Raw genomic sequence first — 16,356 nt, forward strand, 5'->3', positions numbered from 1 at the left:
CCCAGGGTACTCAAACAAACACTTTCCACCATTTCATTTACTGAGAAAACCCTCCACTGTGGAAAGATTTTCTGGTCTTCAGTACCTCTGGGACTTTTAGGGCGAGATTGTCACGGGGACTTGCCCCACTTCTCCTTGGAGGGACAGGTAGAGAGGGCAGGGGAGGTGTTTGCTTGCAGCAGGGTGGGAGGGAGCTGCCTGCGCTTCAAAGCTGACAGCTGGGGCTGTCCGCGGGCAGGAAGGGCTGGCGGTGACGCTGGGGCGTGAGGCGAGCCCGCCACAAGGAAATGGCGAGGCCAATGGGATGTGAAAGCTGTGACTGTGTCAAAGGCAGCATGGAAATGTAGGGGTAGCCCTATTTTTAGCAGCTTATTGCAGAACTTTGCTAGAGCTTGCTGGAGTCGGTGGCTGCTTCCTCTTTCCTTTATGTAAGCAGCACTGGTGAGGTTCAGATCTGTTTTTATTTAGTCAATACAACAGTATTGACAGAAATGTCCCTCCAGCCCCCCGGGCATAAATCACCCATGGTCAGAGAGTCTTAGGTAAGGAGAAGAGAAAGCAAATCACACGTCCCTGTCTCCATTTCAGGGCTGTGAGAGGTGGAAGCCAATGCTGAGGCCGCAGAACGTGACTCTCAGTCACATCAGCAGGGGATTTTGCAATGTGGAGGGTGCAGGGTGCAGGGCAGGCAGCGTGCAAGCAAAACTGACGTGCTTTGTGAGGGCCTTTGGTTGAACCTCCCCAGCTACAAGACCAGGGTATCCTTGCCCTGCAGCCCTCACCTTCCCACTCCACTTCACCCTCCTCGTGTGCCCAAGGTGTGTGGAGGTGGCAGGGTGTAACACACCTTGGATTAGCATGGGGCACTCTGGAGAGCTGTAGGCTGCCCTGAGAGTCCTCTGCCTGTTTTCCTTTAACATTTGTCAGTACTAAACGACTCCTACACCTGCTGTAGGGACATGCATAGGGGAGAGGCCATTCCTAACCCAGATGAGAGAGAAGATGAGGCAGCAAAGTAGAGGAGCAGCCATGGTAAAGAAGCAACTGCTAAGATAGGACTTTTCTGAACAGGCTGTAACCACCAAAACGTGTTACAGACTGGCTCCAGTTGCCAGGGGTTCAGATGGGTTTGACTTGCAGTGTTCAGTTTAGGAACAGGTTGGGAAGGACAGGCACCCAGAGCTTGCTCCTGGTCACAGCAAATCTGGTTCCCCACCTTATTGTCAGAGAGGAATGAGATCACTGTAGGGATGGGAGAAAAGCACATTCTGAGCCAAACCAGATACAGTTCTGGGGCATTTCCAGAGCAAACTCTTCCAAAGCCTGGCAATAGTAAGGAGTAGCAATGGGATGAGCAGATGAAAATCATGCTTACTCTGGCTATAGGGCTTGATGTGCCTAATAGGCAACACAAACCCTGTCCCATGCTTAAGTCTTCCTGCTAATACTCCCAGAAACCAAGAGCTCCTCAGAGGAATCTCTCAAGTATTTCTGCAAGATTCTTCTTTGTATCTCATATTTCATATTGTCTTTCATCCCCATGGCAGACGCATCAATTATCTCTATAGGCCATTCTTGAGCTGGATTGATTGAGGCAGCGTATTCAATCCTTGAATGAGAGATATGGATGGAGAAATGCTTTGTAGTGTGGCACTTTCATTTATGAATGAGGAATCCTTGATGGGTAGGTGTCGGTTTCTCGGCTGTTTAGGTGGCCTGGAAAGGCCCAGGGTGGCCTTGGACAGCCCGCGCTTCAAAGGACGAGGAGAGACTTCTGATCTTTCCTCGGTCTCGGTGTTTATTAATTGTTTATCCAAAAGATTTTCTCTTGGCCCGACAGAGGTCTGCACAGCAGCCAGCCATGAGCACACTGAGAGCCCCCGGGGTGGTCACCTATCTTTATACTCGAAGTTACGTATACAATATTTATCATTTTTCCCCAATACCTTTTACCCTTATTAACCGGTGCACTTTTAGTAATAACCAATCCCAAAGTGCCAACATCACCACAGAAGATGGAGGCCAAGAAGAAGAAGAAGAAGGACAGGACACGCCCCAATTCCTCCATCTTACTTCTTTAGACCCCCCTGTACAGAAATCCTAAACCCTGTGTCTTACACTCTAATTAACTTATCCCTTCACCATTCACCCAGTGAAATCCTCCCATCCTCATACAGGTGTTGTCTCCCGTGCAGGATCAAAGTCCAGCCACCAGACACTTCTGGCAACGTTCCAGGACTCCCGAGCCCCCCAAGGGTGGTCTCGGTCACTCTGCACCTCAGTCCTGAGGTGCTGAGACCCCACAGGTGGGTGGTGAGGAGAGCAGGCTGTCCCAGGGAATGTGCTGGAAGGTCACTCTGGCCTCTAGATGGCAGCCCCATTGCTTCCCCCGGCGCACCGGAGACAGAAACGCCCTCCTTCCCAAAGTGGGCCATAAACACAGGCCTCACACTCCCTACCCAAAACCTCAGGGCACTCGAGACTGCGTTCTAACAAACTCTTCGGGTTTCTTTCTCTCTGGAAATCAGAGCGATAGCAGCTCCATTAGGCCTCACGCTCGCGCACGCTCCTTTGTGCTCTGGCTGCTGCGCTGGCAGCTCTGCTGGGAGGAGAGCCAGAGTCTCCTTAGCACACTGTGCTTCACCTCTGGGGACGCAGGGCTGTGAACCTAACAAGAATCTAAACCCGACTCTGCCAAAGCTACCTGTACAGTAAATTGCTTTAATAGTTTCAATAAAAAACTACAGCCAAGCATTTAATGGCTCACAGCCGCTGCGACTCTCTGCGATTCCATTTTAAGGTTTGAATGCTTCTGTTCTTTTTGAAGCATGGGGACAAAAAGGGAGAGTTAACATAGCTAACATTGACCAATGAATCTTCATTCTCTCTCTATTTTAAATGAGATAAAACCCGGCCTTCTGAAGGAGAAGGGTCGTAAATATTTCTGTACTAGAGATGTTGGCAGCGGGAGTCATAGGAATCTACAGATCTGGCTATTAACAGAAAATGTTAATAAATTGTCTTTCTGATTAAAGTTACTTAGTTAACTTGCTTGGAAGTACCCCATTTCTGTATTTCCTGAAAACTCATCATCATCACTTCTTGCATCCTCACAAAATGCTGAGAGCTACGTACTGTGTCTAAGAGGCGAGTGAGACTGTGACCCAGACTGGAAAGGTGTTCAGTACCTACAGGTGGGGACTGGGGTACAGTTGCCCGACCTGCACTGACATCAAGAGACAGCAGGAGCAATGCCCTTTTGAAATCCAATTAGACACTATGACAGCATCTTCAAGTGCCTTGATTCCTGCAGCACTACTCCTCAGACGATTCATGGGAAGTGTGTGTCAAAACCCTGCAAGGACAAAGTGTGCAAACGAGGCAGATGACATCCACAGGGTACAGAAATCGGACATCTTTTAATTGATAGCTTGGGAAGGTGATAATAAGGTAGGAAGAACGCCCTCTTGGTGTGTAATTCTCTTGTGCTGGTGCCTGGTAGGAGTGACAAGTGGAGCAGGGCTAAGGCAGTTCTGCAGGGCCCACAAAGCTGGGGCTCAGGAAGGCATTCCTCATGCTACAGGAAGGTCTCAGATCACGGGCCTGTCAGAGGGGATGTGCTTTGCCCAGTGCCAAGGGGCGTAAAGGAGGATAAATATATAAGAGAAAGGGGAAACAACTTTTGAGATAGTTTTCTAATTTGGTTGTCTGGGATTTTCTTCTGCTGTAATAAAGCAAAAGAAAATTTGCAGGAAATTTATGGTCTGGTTTGAATCCTACTAATGCTCATGGAAGTCCCTTTAGTGAATACTGGACCAGGTCCAAGAAAAGCAGGTTATTATTCCCTTAACTTCAATTCATCCACAACGGTTCCCTTCTGCATGCAGTTTTGTTAAATCTTGCAAGTAGATTCAATGTGAGCCTCATCAGCAGTGGACCTGGATAAGACATTGGGATCAGCTGCCTCCTACCTCTGAGCCAGCCTTTCAAGGACAGTGGTGGTAAAGGAGGATGCCTTGACTGCATGGCAGGTAGCTGTAACCTTGGCTGGAGCATCCAGGCAGGATCTCTCGTGGTAACACCCAGCTGAGAGGCGTGACCTCTCTGTCCTGCACTGAACTGCCCTGCCAGGTGGGTGATTTTAGCACAGCAAAACCAGAACAGCTCAATAAAATGGTTTGGTTGTAGTCAAAAGGTGCAAAATAAGACCCCTTTGGAATAGACAAATGGCCTGATGTTGCCAGGACTAGAACATGGCCAGGCACCTGGAAGCAATCTTTCCCCTGCTCTGGGAGACTGGAGATGAGAGGAAGCAGGTTCCAACCCCAGCTCTGCCAAAGACTGGGTACTCTTTTTAATGTGCCACTGCTACAAAAGAGTTCAATGAGAAAACTCAGCTCTTGTTTCACTGCCCTAGGGACAGAGGAGTGCTTTGGGGGAGTTTTGCACTTGCATCACTCTACACCTGTGCTGTCCTCAGCAAACCAGTTTGAGTTTGCAAAGCCAAGAGGTTTGAGCCTGGAGTACCTGTGCTGCTGGTAAGGACATCATTTCTACATGGATCTGGATTTTTTCTGCTGTTTGGAGAGTAAGTCTGTGTGTGGAAGAGGTGGTATGGACACTGAGTTTGGGCTTGAAACTAAGACTGAACCCTCAGTTGCCCATATAAATATCTATCAATACTTGGAAATTCACATTGAAGACTCTACCTACAGTACCTCCACCCACACTTAAAGGTTGGAAATATAACTTGGGATAATTTGCTAGCCTTCCTTTCTTTCCCTGTCCTGTTTCTCTGCTCTGTGACTGGGATTATCAGAGGGAATGTAGGCTCAGCCTAGACTGAATATGTTTTGGGGGTGTGGTTTTGGTGTTTTGAGTCACAGGGTACCTATGACTGCTCCTGGGGAGGTGGAACAGCCCTCACACATCCCACCAGCTGTCTGTCATTCTGTGATGCTTCACGAGGAGTAGACTGGGAGCCTGTCATGCATGAACACAGAGGTTCCTGTTGAGGCACAAGGCAAGGAAGGTGCTGGTGTGCCACCAAAAACAGGGAACAGGAGCTGCACCCTCCATCCTCTTGGATTATAAACAAAAATAAACCCCACTTCTCAGGTCCCAGGAAGCTGAAAGCTGCTCCAGATCCACCCTTGTGTGAGAAGAAAACACACCCCATGCTTTGCCAACGTGTGGCTGCAGGTTGCTCCAGCCCTGGCTGCTGCTGTGTGGCACTGTGCCTTTGGGAGCAGGGCTGCCCCAGCTGCCCCTTCTGCCGGGTGCTGCCCCTGGGAAACGGCCCCCAGCCACCTGAAAAGGCACCATGGCTCTCCATCTTCCACAACAAAGATTTTGTTAAGCAGTTTTATTTTCTAAACATTACGCAGCTCTGTTGTAAGCTTCCCAATGCCTGCCTCGAGCAGCTCATCTGAGCTGTTCCTCCCATGCTAATCTCTGTGATCTGTGGCATGCATACAGCATTGATGAGAACAGGACCTCCCCTCTGCTGCACCATATTTGCCAGAACAGGCATAACTCAAGATAACCAGATTTGAAACAATCAGAGCAGGAAGCAGCAATGACTGGCCTGGAGGAAAGGCAGGGAGGGAGTTGCCCACATTTAGGGTCAGTATTTAGTGGGGTGCCTGATTTGTGGTATCTGATCTCTTTTCACACTCTAGCCTCACCTACAAAGGCAGGATGTAAAGCTTGCAGGATCATCCCTCATCTCCCTGGCTTGAGCACTTGAGTTTGGATCTGTACAATGCTCTGTTTAGCTGCAGCGTTCTGTGTGTGGGTAGTGACCTATGCTTGTGCATGACAAAGAGCTCCAGAGCCGCACCTGGTTCTGACAGCGCTGTCTTCACTGAGGATGGACAAGGCGGCAGGCATTCATGTCATTTTTTCTCTGGAGTGCACGGTCCCAAAGGCTGGTGCTGGTGCAGCAGCTGATGCTTGCCGGGACTGCAGTCTGCACACAGCTCACAGAGCAGCCTCCCAGCCAGCACCTACCCACCGAGGGGGTCAGGACAGGCCGGGGCAGGTCTGCGAGCGCCTTCCCCGACGAGCCGAGGGCTTAGTCACCAGGGCTCTCCACAAACGCCGCAAACACCACCCACAGTGCCCTGCAGGACTCCTTGCCACGGGCTCTGCCAGGGCCAAGGGTCACGAGCTGGACCAGCAGCTGGGTGCCAAATGTGGGCTGCAGCCCGGGGCAGCCGGCCTGCCAGAGGTCATCACACGCCCCCTTAAGCAAACAGGGATCCACGCCAGTTGATAAATCATTTACGAGAAGTCAGAAGCAAAGAACTAGATTAACCAGGTCACTGGGTGTCCTGGGGGAATGACGTGTCAGTGGAGCTGAAACAGCAGATCCCACAGTTGCAATCTGTTGCCTTCTTCTGTCCTGACAGCAATTCATGGAAATCCCTGGAACTAGACACCAGATATGGAAAAACCCATTAGCTCATCCCAGTCGGCTCACTAGTTAAAGGAGTCACTCCCACCGTACGTTTTCTGGCAAAGTTAAAAATGTCTCAAGAGAGGGGATTTCCACCAGCTTCTTCTCAAGGGGAAACTATTCCACCTATCAGGAAGGCTGGCCCGTGGTGATATTTTTGTAAACCAGAAGTAACTCCAGGACCCAAGAGAGAAAAAAACAAAAAAGGATTCTGCTGCAGGAACTGGGGCAGTGCTGTTTTTCTGCCTGAACAGATACGTGCCACACGGAGCACGTCTCCAGATGGAAACTCCGTGGGCACACGTGTTTACACAAAGCCACCGAGGTGTGCTCGTGTGTGTGTGCAAACACACCCGTGTCCCCCCCTTCCCAAGGGAGGTTTGACCTTGTGCCTCCAGCACAGGCAGTGTGCTGTGGTGTGGTATCACTGCTCACTCTGTGCAGCCCCACTGACAGAAGGGTACAGCTCGCTGCTCCGGGCAGGGCAGGCTCACGTGGAGCACAGGAGGCAACAGCTGATGGAGGTGCTCCAGCTCCCACCTCCTCTGTGAGCAGGGACAAGCTGCTTCTCCTCAGCTGTGTCAGAGAAGAACAGCCCCCTCATTCACTGCTGGGGGCTCTGAGGCTTGGCACATTAAGGGCTGAAACCCAACATGGATGGGAAAGGTGGTGCAATGCAGAGCTGTCTTGCTGAGGTTGACAACAAAGGCCATGGAGATTTTGGCAGCTAAGCTTTTCAGCACCTGGGAAGCACTTTGGGACAGTGGGGAAATAAATTAGCTGTGTGATGGCATTTAAAGCCTTATCATTAGTTTCAGAACTAATTCTGCATTTAGATGAATGGGTGTAGCACACATTGCTGAGCTGGAACCTGCAAGAGATAGTGAGGATTGCTCCCTGTTCCCGTTTAGAAATTTTTTGGCCAGCAAAACTATAACTTGCTGTCTTGGTGGATTAGGTCTGGGAGTAGGGGTCTGTGGCTGGGGTAGGCACAGCAGCTACACCAGCAGCAAACAAGCCCCGTGCTGTTCAGGGCTCTGATTACCTGTGCCACTGGGTGTTGACTTATGCCACTTAGAGAAGGTGGGGTATTACCTGGGTGTTTGCTCTGAATTTGTGACTCCTCAGCTAGTCATTTTATTTGTCTCTCATAGCTGGCACAGCTGCCTTCCCTGCTGGGGACCCCTGAAATGCAGGTGCTGTGTTTTGCACTGTTCTAAGGACTGGAGTTCCCTTCTCAGCAGCGTCTGTTACTGCAGGACAGCTGATGTGCCAGCCATACCTAGCTCTGGCCTGGGCTTTCTTCTCTGCAGGGCTCTTACTTTGTTCTGTTTAGCACAGAACACACTAAGCATGAGCAGGGGCTATACAGGAACAACAGGAACTGTGGAAAAGGATCTAAGCAAGGAGGCAGAGGTCACACTCCGGCTGGGTCCCTGCAGCTGCTGTCAGGTAACAGCCAGCTGACCTACTGAGCCCCTTGCCCCTTGCACTGTGCAAGGATAAGAGCAAGTAGAGCCCAGTAATACTTTAACTAAGAGATTAACTTTCTGCCAGTTCAACAACAATGAATCTTCTGTTTCTGTGGATGAACGGTGCTGACTTGAGGCTCTTCCACATGCCGGTCCAAGCTCTCCTGCTGCTAGTTGCTCTGCCATCTGAGGAAAACCACATTTAACCCCCAGGCAGGAAAAGAAAGCTCAACTCCAGAGACAACAGCCCATAAAGGTGTTGCCCTGACTCTCTACAGCTCACGTCTCTGGCACGATGTGAGTGGCACTCGGCTCCTAAAGGAGGGCCAGAGGAAGAACTTCCCATCTGCCTTCTAGATGCTCAAGACTCATGCATTTCCCTGCAAAGTCCCAATGCACCTCAAACCCACACATGATGGTTGAAAGACGTGCAGAGAGGCCTCTGAACAGTCTTGCTGCTCAAATACATTCCCTTCCCACTCTGAAGTACTTTTGAGTACTTTTTATCTCTCACACCTTGAAGTTTGTGGACGTTTTGCCACTGCTCTCAACAGGTACAGTAGCAGCCCCTGAAAGACAGGTCCCAAGCCCACAGAAATCAAGATGGATCTTTCTACAAATTTCGTCATGGCAATGCAAACAAGTTTTGCATGTGACAAGGCAAAAAAAGCAACACCAGCTTCGCTGAAATGACTGATTGCAAAGGTTATATTCCAAAGATGAGAATGCCAATTGCTTTATTTTAAAACAGAAGTTAAGATTTATGCAAGGAAAGCTGACCTCCCCTTCAGCAGTGTGAAGCTGTGTGCAGCAGCATCTCATGGGGCCCAAGTCCCAGCCAGCCAGACCAGCCAGGCTCTGAAAGGGGAACTGACTAATCTGAGTCGTCTGCAATGAGCTGGGCATGAGTGAAATCATGCCCTGTGTAAACAGTGTGAAAAGCAAAGGAAGATGATAAGGAGCTGTTTTTTTTTTATTATTGTTGTTGTTCTTGATTCTGTGTGGGAGAGGGTAACAACATAGGCGAGGATTTTAAATAGCAAAGCAAAAGCAAACAGCAGTGGCAAATGTGGCCCTGGATGTTCAGCTGTGATGAGACACTGAAGGCTCTGTTTCCCAATGCTTGTAGTGAACCACTTTTAGGAGGCTTAGTTTCCAGTAAGTGCTCAGCACTCAAAAACAACTACCCTCACAAAGAACTGGGGCCATGATCTTTGTTTCCTGACCTTGTGCTGTGAGAGTCATTTCCACTTGAGAGGCAAACATTTTCCTTCCATCTCCTCGCAGAGCCATCTTTCCTCCCTCAGACTTTTGCACCAGGACTGGATGGCCAGAAATGAAGCCAGGCCCCAAAAGAGAAGGTGGGGAGACCCTGCCCAGCACGCAGACTGCTTGCAGATCCTTGCAGTGTGGTGGAATCAACCAACACCCTGGTACAGGGTGTGTGCCTGTGATGTGGTGGAGGAGCACACGGCCGCTGATTTCCAGCTGCCTACCTGTGTTCTGGGTTCCAGGCCAATAACATCATGATATCATAATGATACATCGCGCTCTGATGACAGCACCGCATGCAGCGAGCCTCGGCAATCTGATCTCATTCTGCAAGCACAGAGATGAGTGTTGCTGCCTCACAGCACGAGTGGGTGGCAGGGAGATGGAGCTGGCACTGCCTAGATTGTCAGGCCTGGGTGGGAACGTGACCTGCTGGATTAAATTAGGTGGCTGGGAGCTTAACGCCTCAGCTCTAAATCAGCCTCAGCGGTTACGGGTGAGTCACCAGACCTATCTGCATTCACTTCTTCCATCTGTGAAATGGTGACAATAATATTTCCTCACCTGATGGGGGAGGGAAGGCGGTGTGTGTACAAGAATGAATAAATGTTTACAAAGCACCTTGTGAGCAGTGCACAGGCGCTGGATGTGCTTAGAAGGAACCTGCCTTTTTCCCTCTGCTCTGGGCTGCACCATACTGTGAGCTATAAACACTCCCCTCAGAGTCAACAGTTTCAAATGAGAGCAAACGGGATAATTCCTCAGCAGAGAAACAGAGAGTGGGGACTTCATGTGTTACCAGCAATTTCAATAAATTCCATTCAAGGAAAAGAAAAGTAACTTTTAAAAGATAATAATAAAGCAGAAAAACAAATGAGCTGTGACCAGTATTTCTTTTGTGATGGTACCATGACCTTGGGTTTCACATCTCAAATAGGAACCAGAACAGAGAAGTGAATCCCCTTGAAATAAAAGTGAAGTTAATAACGGGACGCCTTTAGCTCTTACCACATCCTGTGTATGCTGATCACTCTGCTTGTAGCTGGCAAAAGCACTTCTAGACTTTTCTTTACCATGTTAATGCTTTGCTGAGTCAAACCGTGTTGTATAAACAGCAGGGGAAAAGCCGTCCTGCATCTCCCCTGCAGCCCCGCAGTGCCACGCGCCCGTCCCGCTCCCTTCGCCGTGTGTGGGTGCCTGTGCCCACACGGGGCTCCTCTGCCCTGCTGTCAGCACAGACCCACTCTCCCCACGGCTGGCAAAGCCTCTCGGTGAGCTCTCACAGTGAGTGAGCACTCACAGCTCCGCTCACCCTTGCTCACTGTTTGTGCCACAGTTTTGAGAGCTCACACGCAGATGTGGGATGGCCACTCGGTGTCTTGCTGCGTGTTCACTAGCACTTGTTCTTGTGCACACAGACAATTCCTTAAGCCAGCACAAGCACACACAAATACGCACACTCTTCTTAGTCTAATATGTGCACAGAACCACTTATTGTTTGCTTTTTCTGGTACAAAAGAGAGGATCTGCCGAGGGATCTGGACAAGCTGGATCATTGGCTGAGGCCAGTGGTACAAGGTTCATTAAGGCAAACTGCTGGGTCCTGCACTTGGGACATAACAACCCCATGGAGCTGGGAGAAGAGAGGCTGGAAAGCTGCTCAGCAGAACAGGACCTGGGGGTGCTGGTCAACAGATGGCTGAACATGAGCCAGCTGTGCCCAGTGGCACCCTGGCCTGTATCAGCAATGGTGTGGGCAGCAGGGCAGGGATTGTCCCCCTGTACTCGGCACTGGTGAGGCCACACCTGTGCTCTGTTCTGTGGCAGTGGAGCTGGTGGAGGGTCTGGAGAGTAACTCTGATGAGAAGCAGCTGAGGGAGCTGGGGCTGCTCAGTCTGGAGGAAAGAAGCTCATGGGAGGCTGCATTACTCTCTGTCAGCACCTGGAAGGAGGCTGTAGCCAGGTGCGGGTCGGTCTCTTCGCCCGGGCAACAAGTGACAGGACAAGAGGAAATGGACTCAAGCTGCACCACGAGAGGTTCAGGTTGGACATCAGGAAGAATTTCTTCACTGAAAGGGCTGCCAAGTATTGGAATGAACTGCTCAGGGAGGTTGTGGAGTCACCATCCCTGGAAGCATTCAAGAAATTACTGGATCTAGAACCTAATGCTATGGCTCAGTTGACATGGTACTGTTTGGTCAAAGGTTGGACTCAATAATCTTGGAGGTCTCTGCCAACCTCTGTGAAATGTATGCACTTCACAAATGCAAACTGGTCATACAGATACACAACTCAGCTATGGGACAGAGCCCCAGGCCTCTCCATAGCATCATCATTGCAACAACCTTCTGCCTGGGCTGAGCTTTGGAGCTGAGAGTTCAGGAGATGTGGATTAGTTAGCATATTAATTCACCAGTACAGCTAATTCATTGGTCTGATTTAGGCTGAACACAACATTTGGTGCATTATTGGCTTTTGCTGCTGCTTTTCATTCTGCTTATACTATTGGAGGTCACTGTAGGATCCTCCCTCCATCAGCAGACTTCCTCTTATGAACAGTTTCACTAAGAAAGCCTTTACCATCTAATACCCAACACCTGTTCTTCAATGGGTCTTCAGCATGTTAATGACACTTAGAAGTTCTGGCTTGCATTTTGGAACAGCTCCATTTGCAACAGACACAGTCGCATCCACCACATCTTGAACCTGTAGGATTTTTACCCATTGATTTACCAACATCAGAGGTAACAGACTGGTCATCTTTGAGCTGCACATCTCAAACACACCTGAACTTGCGAGCAGGGGCAGAAGTTTGCCCAGCATCCTGGCATTGTACTGATGGGCCAACAGCTGCTGACTTCAGTGACAGTCAGTGGGCATGATTTCTCAGCTCAGTGCTTACAAACTGAAAGGCACTGAGCTTTGCAGTCAGAAGATTTCTTAAAACTTATTTTGATATGTCTAACAGTGCTCACTCTAGTAGGCCTGGAGATAGCAAGTGTCCATCCACAGATAAATAAAGCAGCACTGGCTGAACTCTCATTTCACACAGGGCATCAGGCAGCCTTGAACAGGCAGAGTTTCCTGCTGTTATGAGTTACCACTGGATCTGTTATCCAGCTGGACCAGCCACATGCAGGAGAACTAAAGGGAAAAACTGATCTGTTTTTCTCCTTGACCATCTAGGGTGCTCCCAAATTTCTGATTATGCCCTTGGTACTTGCCAAGTACCACCTCTCCCTGAGGAGCTGTAGGCTGGTATCTTGGCATTTCCCAAGTGGCACTAGAGGGCCCACATCCATGCCCTTCCAAGAGAGCTAATCCCAAATGCTTGACAGACAGGCTCCAAAATACTGTCAGTCACCTAAAGAACATAATTAAGAAAAAATAAAACCAGTAATGTTGAATTCTGTACATTTGCTTTTGAATCTAGTCTTTGACTCACACTTCAGAGTTTTCATGTTTTTCTCTGTGCTAGCTAACATGAATGGCATGCTTTTCTTAGCTGAAAAATTAGATTCTCTTATGACCACATGATGTATGGAACAGAGACTTAGAGGAAAAAAAAGAGTAGGAAAGTAGGAGGATTAGCCTTCCTCTTTTTTCAGTCCCAGTAGCAAGCAATCAATGTCTCATGTGTCTGCCACACCTTTTATCCCATTACAGAAAGCAAAGGATTAGTAAGGAGATAAGGAGGTAGGGAGGAAGCATCCTGCTGTGGATCTTCAAGGCTGCCTGGGCTTCTCAACACCGAGGAAACTGCTCTGGAGCCGGGCACCACATCATCCCCCAGTGCTCTCTGCCTGCACTGCACGGGGCCCAGACACCCGGCCCAGGGTCTCTGCTCCTGTCAGGAGCAGCATTAGCTCCCCTCTGATGACAGTAATTCCATGCTTTGCTTTTGTTTCTCAGCCAAAAGCCTACCTCTCTTGTGGATCCATGGCCACAGCGCTGGCAGCTGGGGGCACCCAGAAACCGTGACTGAAATAGTGACAAATGTCATCCAGCCCACCATTTCCCCTCCCTGGTCATCCACACAGCACGTGGTAAAGCTCCCACCTTTCTGGCTCAGCCACCTGTAGAATGTGTGGCATTCTCCCTCTCTGGTTTCTCCACAAAGGTTTCTGCATGCAGGAAAAGTTGGAAATTCAGAAGGCGTCTGTCCCCTCCCAGCCCAGCTGCCTTGCCACACACAGGGGACAGATGCCTTTGTTCTATGCCACTTCTCTGGTCCCTCAAACTTATTTCAGAATCAACATGGTTCTTTAGTAACTTCATAAAAATAAACAAGGGCCTGATAGCCAGGTCATGCTAGTAAATTATTTACACACAGATCCCCCCTCTGCTTCTTATTGCACGGCTCTTGGTGTCACCAGCAGGGACCACCCTTGGCCCTGCAGTGCAGTCCCCGCTCTGTGGCAGCTGGGCACTGATGAGAGCAGGTCTCAGTGCACAGGCAGGGCTTCACCCGCTGCTGCCCAGGGCTGGAGGGTGCCCACAAGGCAACTGCATCCAGTGGGTGTTGGCAACCTCTCCCGAGCCGGTGCCCTGCTCCGGGCGCCCTGGCACGCAGGGGGGGCTGAGTTCAGGCCAGGTATGAGCTTATCAGCACATCACATCCAGCTGGGAACAGCACTGAGAGGCAGTGGCAAAGCACTAACTTCCTTGCAACTATTTTTAAAAGCACCTTTACATCTCTCTTTTCAACTTGCAGAGCACAAATAAACCAAAAGCATCAGCCAGTCGTTGCTAAAGGGAACTATTGTTTGTAGCCTTCCTTATCCCTGTTGCAAATGAAATAATATTATACTCCTCAACCTCCCTTCACAGAAAAAGTCCCCCATCCAGCTCTGCGTTTGATCCTGTTTCTATTCTTCCGTGGTGCCTTTGATGGACTTTTGATCTTGACTCAGTATGGTCCATCTCACAATGGTTCTTTAGGTCCTGCTCCACCGTGGGCAGGTGGGCATGGGCTGGGGTGGGTACCCAGGTTATACCATGGCATTTTTCATGCTGACCCACGGTGCAGATGTTGTGTGTGTGATGCTTGAACAGTCATTGCCCTGTCCACTGCTGACCCCCACAACACAACTTCTAATTCAGAGTAAGAGGCTTGCCCAATTTCTTCTAAAACAGCTTGCTTTGGCATTTGTGTGCACTGAACTTTCTCCGTCATGGTGGTTTGGTTTCCAAGTTTAGTTAGAATCTTCTGGAGTCCCTCCCAGTCCTGCCAAGACTTGCTTGCATTTATAATGCATGGTTCTCTGTTGGCAGCAATTGCTGTTGCCTTTTTATCCTTCTTCCCCCTTGACTGATTTTTGTAATAATATTCAGAGGGCTGCTTTCATCTCTGCTAGGCATGGTCCCACCACCCCCTTCCACCCAGTAAAATTCCCCAACTGGAACACTGGCCTTCCACTTTTCTTCCCCAACTGGAACACTGGCCTTTTACTTGTAATGGATTTTCCTCCCATTCTGCCAGTTCTGACTCAATTTTCAATCCATTATGGGACTTTTCATACCATGGCCACCAAGTTTGTTTCATTCTTGGAAAGGCCTTTATCAAAAGACCTATTGAAAGCATCAATTACTATGGTCCCTGCTTGTTCCTGATGAACTATTTCAGAAGCTCACAGAAGTCAACTGACTGACTGGTGGGTCTAGTGCTCTATCAGTGCACCTTCTGCTGGGTGCTGGTCCACCAGGGTGACCAGCACCGTCCCCCTTTTTCTGGAAGCCCCATATTATGCCCAGGGTAAACTCCCTGAGCCCAGGTGTCACACACAGCAATGCCCTGGCACTGGCACTGGCAGCTGTGCCGGGTGCTGAGGATGCTCCTCTGGGCTCTGTCACCCACCCCTGTGTGCAGTGCAGGGGCACTCAGGGCTGCAGGAAACACCTCAGACCCTGCAGGGCTGCCCAGGTCTCCCTGGGGAAGGCAGAGTACTGCAGCCAAAACGCCAGCCCACCACGCCCCAGGGAATGGCACGTGGCAAGGCCATTCAAAAGCCACCAGGGCAGCAGCCCTCGTCCTCCTCACCTTTGGAGCCCTTGTCCCTTAATGCTGAGGGCTGGCAGCACCTGCTTGCCATGTGGGCTGCCAGCATGGCCCTAGCACTGTCCAACCCCACCCTCGTGCCAGGATGAGAACAGCACAGTTTAACTCTCCTGTGGCCAAACGTGCCAGTTAAGCTGGGGGGTCCTGTCCAGGGAACGGTGGGCACTGCCAGCCCATCCCACCCTCTGCCCTTTGCTGCTTTCCCTGCAGTAACACTGAGATGATGTGTGTCAGGAGACACATGCAGAAGTGGGCCATGGACCAGGAGGTTCAGAAGTGGAGGGGCCAGCGTGCCCCCAGGATCAAGGGGTAGGTGCAATTGCCTGAGGTAAGAGCCATGTCCAGCATATTTGGATCTGGGTCTTGTTCTAACATTAGTTTAGTTTCCCAGTTCACCTGTGAAGTGCTTCAAAGGGCACTGAAAGAGTCTGCAAAGGGCAGCAGGAGCATGAACAGCTGAAGCCTGAGGGAAGGCTCTCAGTGGGAATTTTATCTCTGACTCCTAGATGAGCAGAATTAGGTAAGCACACAAAGCTTTCCCAATCTGAGTTCAAATGTATGAATTTACCATATCTAACGCCTCCCTGAAATCCAAAGAGACTCAATTACATTCTCTTTCTGTAATGAATCAGTAATTATATTGAAGAACACTATTATTTGTTTGGCATGACCTATATAAACCCGACTTGGGGAGTGCATAGTTGGTGTGGTGCCAGTACCCTGCGTATTATTGCCTTATAAACACAACCATTGTTTGAATTTCAGATCAAAACAAACCGAGCCACGTCGCTTGTCAGTTATTAGATATCTTTTTCCCAAATGCTCACCCAGGCCGTATTACAATAACAATAATTATTATTACATACTTCCTTATTGTATGTTTGTGCCGAGGTAGCACATTTGCCTTTTTCCCACACATTAGTTGCTTCTCCTGACTCTTATGATTCACTCCTGCCTATTTCCCAATGTCCATGAGGTCTTTCTGCATTCCCAGCTGCATTTTGTCAAGACATGCAGATTGGCACACGGACTCATGGTGCTGTATTGCACCAGCCTGCAAAGGGTTGCAAAGCAGCACAGGGGCTTTGCTCCTC

Source organism: Melospiza melodia, chromosome 6, assembly GCF_035770615.1.
Source record: "Melospiza melodia melodia isolate bMelMel2 chromosome 6, bMelMel2.pri, whole genome shotgun sequence".
Taxonomy (NCBI): domain Eukaryota; kingdom Metazoa; phylum Chordata; class Aves; order Passeriformes; family Passerellidae; genus Melospiza; species Melospiza melodia.